This window comes from Crocodylus porosus, unplaced genomic scaffold (assembly GCF_001723895.1).
Source record: "Crocodylus porosus isolate Cpor-Errol unplaced genomic scaffold, CroPor_comp1, whole genome shotgun sequence".
NCBI lineage: Eukaryota > Metazoa > Chordata > Crocodylia > Crocodylidae > Crocodylus > Crocodylus porosus.
In genome coordinates this window covers 108,560,163-108,568,304 of record NW_017728918.1, presented here as the reverse complement: position 1 = coordinate 108,568,304, position 8,142 = coordinate 108,560,163, and the positions used below count along the sequence as shown (strand labels likewise).

Below are 8,142 nucleotides of genomic sequence, written 5' to 3'. Positions count from 1 at the left end.
ATGTGCGGGGATGTGGGCAAGCTGGAAGGGAGGAATAGGCTACAATTGGACCTAGACAGGTTACAGGGGTGGGCGGATGAGAACAGGATGGGATTCAACACTGACAAGTTCTGGGTACTGCACCTGGGGAGGAAGAACCAGCAGCATACCTACAGGTTGGGGAACTCCCTTCTCGTCAGTGCAGAGGCAGAAAAGGATCTTGGAGTCACCACTGATGCCAGGATGAACATGGGCCAACAGTGTACAGATGCAGTCAGGAAGGCCAACCGTACCTTGTCATGCATCCACAGATGCATCTCAAGCAGATCCAAGGAGGTGATCCTTCCCCTCTATGCGGCACTGGTCAGGCTGCAGCTGGAGTACTGCATTCAGTTTTGGGCGCCACAATTCAAGAGGGATGTGGACAACATGGAGAGCATCCAGAGGAGGGCCACTTGCATGATCAGGGGCCAGCAGGGCAGGCCCTCCAAGGAGAGGCTACAGGACCTGAATCTGTTCAGCCTCCACAAGAGAAGGCTGAGGGGGGATCTAGTGGCCTGTTTCAAACTAGTCAGGGGGGATCAGCAGGCACTGGGGGAGTCCGTGTTCCCCCGAGCTCTACTAGGAGTGACTAGGAATAATGGTCACAAGCTGGCAGAGGGTAGATTAAATTTAGACATCAGGAGGCGCTACTTCATGGTCAGGGCGGCTAGGATCTGGAACCAACTTCCAAGAGAAGTGCTGGCCCCTACCCTGGGGGTCTTTAAGAGGAGGCTAGACGAACACCTTGCTGGGGTCATTTGACCCTCTTCCCTGCCATGGCAGGGGGTCAGACTCAATGATCTGCTCAGGTCCCTTCCGACCCTACTGACTAACTAACTATGAAACTATGATGACCTGCTTTCTAGAGCCATCTTGAATCTTGCTATACAAACTGTTCTTAAGGATAAGGTTTCTCCCATTCTTTTGACATGGCCAGTTCATCCCAGCCCCCTCTTCTTATAGTGGTTTCTAAATGTGTGTAACAAGAATCATGCCCCAGTGGTGGCTGTGATACCCCCTGGTGGCCACGTGGCTCCTGCCTCACCATGGCTCCCTGGGTCCCCCTTGCCTACCATTCCTTTATGTAACTAATTGATTTCTGAAGAGGGAAGCTACCCAGGGTCCAGGAGTGAGCCTTTGTCTATTATCAGTCTGTGGATTTCTCCTGAACTACCCTGATGCCTGCCCTGCCCTCAGGCACTAAGCAGGGCCCTCCTGGCCCATGTGTGCTTACCTTAAGTGCTAATTTTGTGGTCTCTGACCTCTTCTATAGCCATGTCCATGCCTCACAGGTGTTGCCATTCAATCAGTCTCCTGTGTTTATGCCTTGGCCTTCCCATACTCTGTTCCTTCCTTCTAACCCTGGCCCATAATGCTGAACCAGGCTTCTGGGCTCTAGCTCCTGCCTTGCTTTCTCTGGTTCTGGGCTCTTGGCCCTGGTGTCTGCCCCTTTTGAGTGCTGGGTCCTGGCTCTGTCCTTTGCAGGTGCTGGCCCCCCTGGCTCTGCCTGACTTCTGCCTCTGCTAGGCTTCAGCCTTCCACTAGGCTGCAACTCCTTTGGGCTTAAACACACTCTATGTCCTGAGCCCTGGCCCTCTGGCAGGGTTCAAAACAGCCTCATGCCCCTCAGGCACCACTGGGATCTCCTCCACCCTCGATAGTCTCAGCCCAGTCTGCCAGCTTAACTACACCAAAAAAGTAAGCCCACTGCCTATAACACAAGCTAGTTCTGCATTGGGTCCAACCATAAACACTGGCTTACTAGCAGATTTCCCCCCACTCTGGGTTGTATTCTGTTGCAAGCCATCAGTGTCTCACTGGCAGTCTCAGGGCAACTCACCTGTCAGCTCCGAAGCCTTCTTGTCAGGAGAGAAGACCCTCTGCTGCCTGCAAGGCCAGACTCCTCATCCTAGCTTAGACAAGAAAAGATTACATATAGAAGGGAAAGGGAAGGGATACTGCTCAAAGAAGTAATAAGTGGGTTGATTAGATTAATTGAGATGAATAGTGCAATCAATGGAGTTAACAGATAGTCCAGCTAACAGTCTTAATACATAGCTCAGGCAATGGCATAATAACCCTTGTTTACTCAATGTAGACATCAGAGGGATACTGTAAGCAGGTGATGGCCTATATGATGTTGGTGGAGGGGCAGGTGAATGAACCTTAGATACTATAATTTCTGTTGTTTGGTCCAGTGACAATGTGGTCTGTCTTGATGAGTGGGTACAACTGGCATCTAGGTCTGTAGCAAGGCCTGGTGGCTTGGTGAAAATTAGAGATAGGTACTCTATTGTTGAAAAAATACCATTTGATGTCATTTGATGCCTGAAAGCCAGGACAGGTTTGTCCCCCAAGGCTACCTTGAGATTATCATCATTTTCTAGGGGGGAGTTGGAGGTCTTTATATGTCTAAGGTGTTTAAGCTAGGGGTAAGTGCTGTAAGTGATGATGAGAAGGATTATGTTGTCCTATCACAGTGTTGGTTCTGTGGTTCATGCTTCTTTGAGCCAGTTAGTCTCTGAGGATCCTCTATACATGCAGGTAAAGGTGTGATGGGATCTAATGTGCAATTTAGACAATCGTGCCTCTTTCCATGATACATGTGCATGTGTGAGAAGCAAGCCCCATGCACCCAGCTGAGTGGCGCCCAATTGCAGGGGTGGCCCATGCATCCCTGGTGTGGGAGGTTTGTCACTGCAGTGCTTTCCTGGCCTCAGGGGTGTGCAAAACCCCCTGGAGCTGGAAAATCACTGCAGGGGCGATCTCCCTGCCCTGGGGGTACAAGAAACAACCTCCATGAGAGCACCACTACTGCGGCAATCTTCCCATTCTGGGGGTTTCATGTATCTCCGGGATGGAAGGATCACCCGGATGGTGACCTTCTGACCCCAGGGATTTCATGCATCCCCATGCTGGTACTCAAAGCAGCATTTGACTTATACGATCCTGGTGAACTAAAGCCATTCACAAATCCACCAAGGAAAGGGGATCCCCCCCTGTGTTGATCATTCCACCCCAAGGTTGCATACGCCCCTGGGTCTGGGAGATCACCACAGTGGCAATTCTCCCAACCTGGGGGTTTGCTGGGAGGCACATTGCAGAGACTCAGCATCCACAGTTGTGGGACTCTGGGTCTTGGCAGCTGCTAGGGTTGAGAGTCCCCAGCAGTTGCAAGACTCACAGCCCCATCTGGGCAAGGTGCACCCCTGTGGCTGGGAACCCAGTCAGCTGACGGGAGTCCCAGCCACAGGGGAGACCCTACTACATGTGTACATTAAAGCTCAATAGCCACCAGTTATCAAGGTTTTGAGATCTAACTTGATAGCTTGGAGCTTTTTACTGCATAATAGCTACTTTGCATGTGTAGCTGGTCTCAAAGTAATTGTGCAATTAACCAGTTTAATGCCTGTAAAGAGTAAAAGGTGCCTACGGTGTCACCATGATTTCAGAATAACATAGCTAGCCACCTCCGTTTGTCTACATGAAAATGTGACACTGCTTTTACTAAATTGGATTACAAACATATTTATAGTTAAATCAGTGAAACCCATGTATATACCTTCTTCTTGGTTTAAGACTAAAGTGGTTTAGACTGATTATTTACTAACAACATATGGTGTTATTAAAATGAAAAAGGTCCAAAAAAGAGGTCTGCCCTGGTCTAACTAAAGTGAGTGGTATTTTTCATATATGCGGTACTGTGGTCTGAAATCTTTAGGGCAGGAATTGTTTCTCATTTTACACATGTGCAGTGCCTGGCATAATGGGTCCCCATTGCTCAAACAGCACTTTTTTAAGAGCAGGTTAAATGAATCCTATGATCCCTGCTGACATCCTGCCCCTGGGGCAGGGGGCTGGACTCGATGATCCTCTGGGGTTCCTTCCAGCCCAAATGTCTATGAAATCTATGAAAATACTTGTCTAGAATGGGATGATCCTACTTTAAAGATGACCTCCTCTGGTCTCCTCCAGCCTTAATTTCCTTTGATTGTACTGTAATACTATATTAAAAATATAATATCTTTGTCTCTCTCCACATATGCACACACTTATAATTTTACTTTCTAATGTGGGAGTATTAAACCCAAGTAACTTCACTTAAAACAGTGGAATTGCTCATATTTTACAATGGTGCAGTTGAAAGAAAAATTGGGTCTAATGTTTATAGGGCTACTTTTACCTCACAATAACTGCTATAAACCATTTATTTCAGTTATTATACTTGAGTTTTGCTGATCCTTTGTGTGGAGAAACATGTTTAAACAAGTTAACTACCTTAAAACTTGTTTCATTTCTAATTATTCTCTAGTGTTTTAAACATATAGCTTACACACATCAGTTAGTTAGACTTCATCAAAACCCATTTTGTTGTGTTATATCAAGTGAAGCAGAGTAATAATCCATCCCTGTAGCCAATTGATGTGTTCTTGTAAAATGCCATAAGAGTCAGAACAAAAGCTAGTTAAACAGCATGTCTTTTGAGGTTGCTTTCTCCATAGATCAACAATTTTCTGGCTATCTTGTTTAACACCTGAATAGAGATTCTCTTGAGTCAGGACTGATGTTTCAGTCAGGACTATCTGCTTTTGTTTTAGTTACATATTAGCTTTAGATTACCTTGTAAGAACCATGCTGGAAAGCAAGAGCTTGAACTCCTGTTATCAAGCATGGTATGAAGTGAAATGGAGATGAGGTCTATAGCCTTGATACCTTCCTACTCTGAAGGATTCCAGCAGAGAAGAGGGAGCAAAACCATAATAAGGCAATCTTTGAATCACCTGTTTTGGGTGTGTCTTGAAAGTTATGTTTAAAAGGTCTTGTAAACACAAAGGAATAGAGAAACTTGCCTCAGCTCTCTCTAATGGGATTTTCTATTCATGTGTTAAGTAAGGCTGGTTAGTAATGGCTCTGCCCAAGTGACCTGAAAACTTACCCTTTTGTTCTCTTTTGTTCTAACCCTTTTATGACATTTTTTTACAGAACTATTCATTGGCCTATCCTAGTGTTTCAACCATTTTATCATTTGACCTGCTGTGAGTGAGGTTGCCTAAAAGAAGCAATAAGAGCAGAAGTGCCCAGTCTCCTCTCGTTGCTGCCTTTAGTGAGGTTGCACCAGAGGGAATATTCTGTAGAAATCTTAGTGCCAGTGTAACATGGCTGTTACGCAGGGAAGCAGTCTTTGAAGAGCCTTTACAGTTGAATAAATACATTTGAGGCAAGTAACATCTTATTGGCATGAATTAGATTTCCAAGACTCTTATATTAGGTAATAGGAAATTAAGATACAAAATGCAGGCCCACATTAAATGGAGCACAATATTCACCACTTCTATGCCACTTGCCCTTGTATTTGATGAGAAAATATAAGCAGGTGAAGCAACTGAACGCTCAGAAACCAGAAAGCAAATAAAAAGCTCACGTTCTGTTTTAAATCTCATAATTTTTAACAGTTTCATGATTATGGGAACTGAACTCATGCATGTGAAATGTTTCACTGTTCTCATTACCAGCCATTTCTCCCCTAGTTCACTTTTCCTAGCCATTCTTAATTTCATGTAATACTTTATGACAGAATTTATGTCTACAGTTGCTCTCTCAGACAATCAAATGAATGAGTGCCCTAGTTTGATCACTGAGCAGCCAGAGAGTGCGATACATAATACATTGACACTTAAGAAAACCAAGCCCTGGTCGCTTGGTATTGCATTCCAGTGACTCAGTCCTGCATACTGCAAGGTGATCTAAGCAAAACACTTGGGTGTGTGCTTCATTTTAAGCAGGTATGGAATCCTATTGATTTGAGCACCTTTGTAGATCATTGCCTTATTGCTCAGCATTTTGCAGGATCAAGGCCTAAGCAAACAACTGAAAGATCCCAAACAAAATAATCAAGATTTGATCACAGCCCTGGTTATACAGTTGCCATTTCTGGCCTCAAACTGTGAAAACAATACAGTGTTAGAGACACCTCTAGGCTCCTATATCAGGGAACAGGATTGCAAGGTAGTTTTCTCTCCCTCTATTTATGTGTGTGAATGTGTCTGCATGCTTTATCATATTGAATTAGATCTATTGTTTCATTAGCAAAGTTAAGGTTGCCTAATGCTTCACGATTTGGTAAAGCAACAGTTAAACAGCAATCAGACAAAGCTGAAGTAAAAGAGTACACTACTGGGTGAATAATTTGAAGGGAAAAAAAGAGGAATAATATATGCCAACTTGCTTCTGCTCTCAGCTATATATGTGTAAATCCACGGATGTTTTGTATTTGTATTTGAAGAATGAAGATGTCTTGATGCAAGATACAAAAGTTATCAGGTCACGGATCTTCGATTCCTTCATCCTTTCCTTTGTGATGTTGTTACATTTGAAGCTGTTAGTTTTTGGTGACCAGGTTTTTTTGAGGATTATCTTAGTAGTGAATAGGTCTTTGATGATGAATGTTTATCACTGATAATGAGATTTCTTTACTTTACTTCCCTCTTTGTTTACTTATCTAGTAACTGTTTTAGCATATTTATGATCAGGGATACTGGTTTTCTCTGATTTAAAAAATCCCCAATTTTTGGATTAAAAAAAAAATCCCAAATCCACATTTTAAATCTGAATTTGGGGATTCTTTTTTATCAAAAAAACCCAGGATTCCTGGTTAAGATCCTTCCCATTGATATTACCCAGAGGCTATAAAACAGTATTTTTTTAAAACTAGAATCATCCAAATACTACTTCTCCTTTTGTGATGTTTGTAGCATTCATTCAAAACAATTTTTCAAAGTTGTATGCTGTATTTCCACCTCAAATATTCAAAACACATGACTCAGGCTTCTCAAAATCACTAGATCTAAAACAAATAATAAAACATCTAAAACATTCTTTTTTTTATTTGCCCTTTGTTTTTTCAGTCTTTGTGCCTGGATTCTCAAAGGAGGTTAGGCTTTTATTTAGATGCCTATTCTCATTATGGTTTCAATTGTAAATTAGTGATTTCATTAGTAAATCAGGCACCTTTAATGTTATTCACATGAATGACTTAGTGAATCTGTCCCTTAAGAGTTCCCTTGATTGTACTTTACTACATTACTTTTTAAAAAAACAAAAGCTGAGAGTCTGCAGAAGTTGCTACTTTAAGTAAAACTACATCAAATGTCACAACAAACTCAGAAAAAGTTTCACAACATGGAAGGCATGGGATTATTTTGTAACCAATGGCACATGAGGGCCTGTGTTTCCTTTGCCTTACCCTTATTTAAAAGTTGAACTGAGCACCATTATTCCATTTGGCACATTTTGCACGTATTTTGCATTCACTTTGCACAGGTGTCAATGACTATGCAAGGTGCATCTCAGTGGACAATTGGTGCCAGTGTCTGTTTTCCATCTAAGTGTTTGTTCCATGGAGTGCTGTGCTTGATAACCTTAATGCTTTAATCCCCCAAAGAAGACTTAGAAGTTTATAGCCCCTTGAACAGGAGGACATAGTCACTGCTTTTGCTTCTGTTGTTCAGGTCCAGATAGTTTCTCTAGTCTATGTGGTCAGCTAGCTTTACAAAGGGAATGGGTGGAATGTTCCTCTTATTAACTGAATGTTTGGATTCTGTAGAGAGGAACAAATAGTTGAAGAAAGATACTAGAACTGTGGGATGTGCTATTTTCTAGTGCCTGTAATTTTCCATAGGTGTTGCACCTTATAAATGATAAACTGGGAATATTTGGATTGTAATAGCTTTCCACGCTAAAGGCCCAGGTGGATACTTTGTTTACAAAATGGGAGCTCTTGTTATTGGACACAAAAGTCACAATTTCTCTTTTTGAAGCTTGGGCCTGCAAAAACTGAGTTGCTTCCACATATGCCACCAATGCATACCAACCCTGAATTCAGTGCTCAGTTTGTTTGCATCCAGTGCAAGGTGGCAAAGGCATGCAGTAAGGCAGTGGCCCTAGATTTTAGGAGGGCAAACTTCAACAAGCTAAGGAGGATAGCTGGAGAAGCGCTGAGGTCCCAGAGGGGAGGGGAGCCAGGTGTCCAAGGAGAGCGGTCACTCCTTAAGGAGACGATCCTCCAAGCCCAAAGGAAGGTAATCCCAATGAGGATCAAAGGGAGCAGGAGAGCACACAAGC

At 43.2% G+C, this 8,142-nt stretch overlaps 1 protein-coding gene across 1 annotated transcript in view; it reads left to right on the top strand.

Annotated features, from left to right (window-relative positions):
* The window catches only part of SGK1 (serum/glucocorticoid regulated kinase 1), a 112,603-nt gene that overhangs the window by 73,473 nt on the left and 30,988 nt on the right, over positions 1–8,142 (top strand). The gene's annotated exons all lie outside the window — the stretch shown is intronic.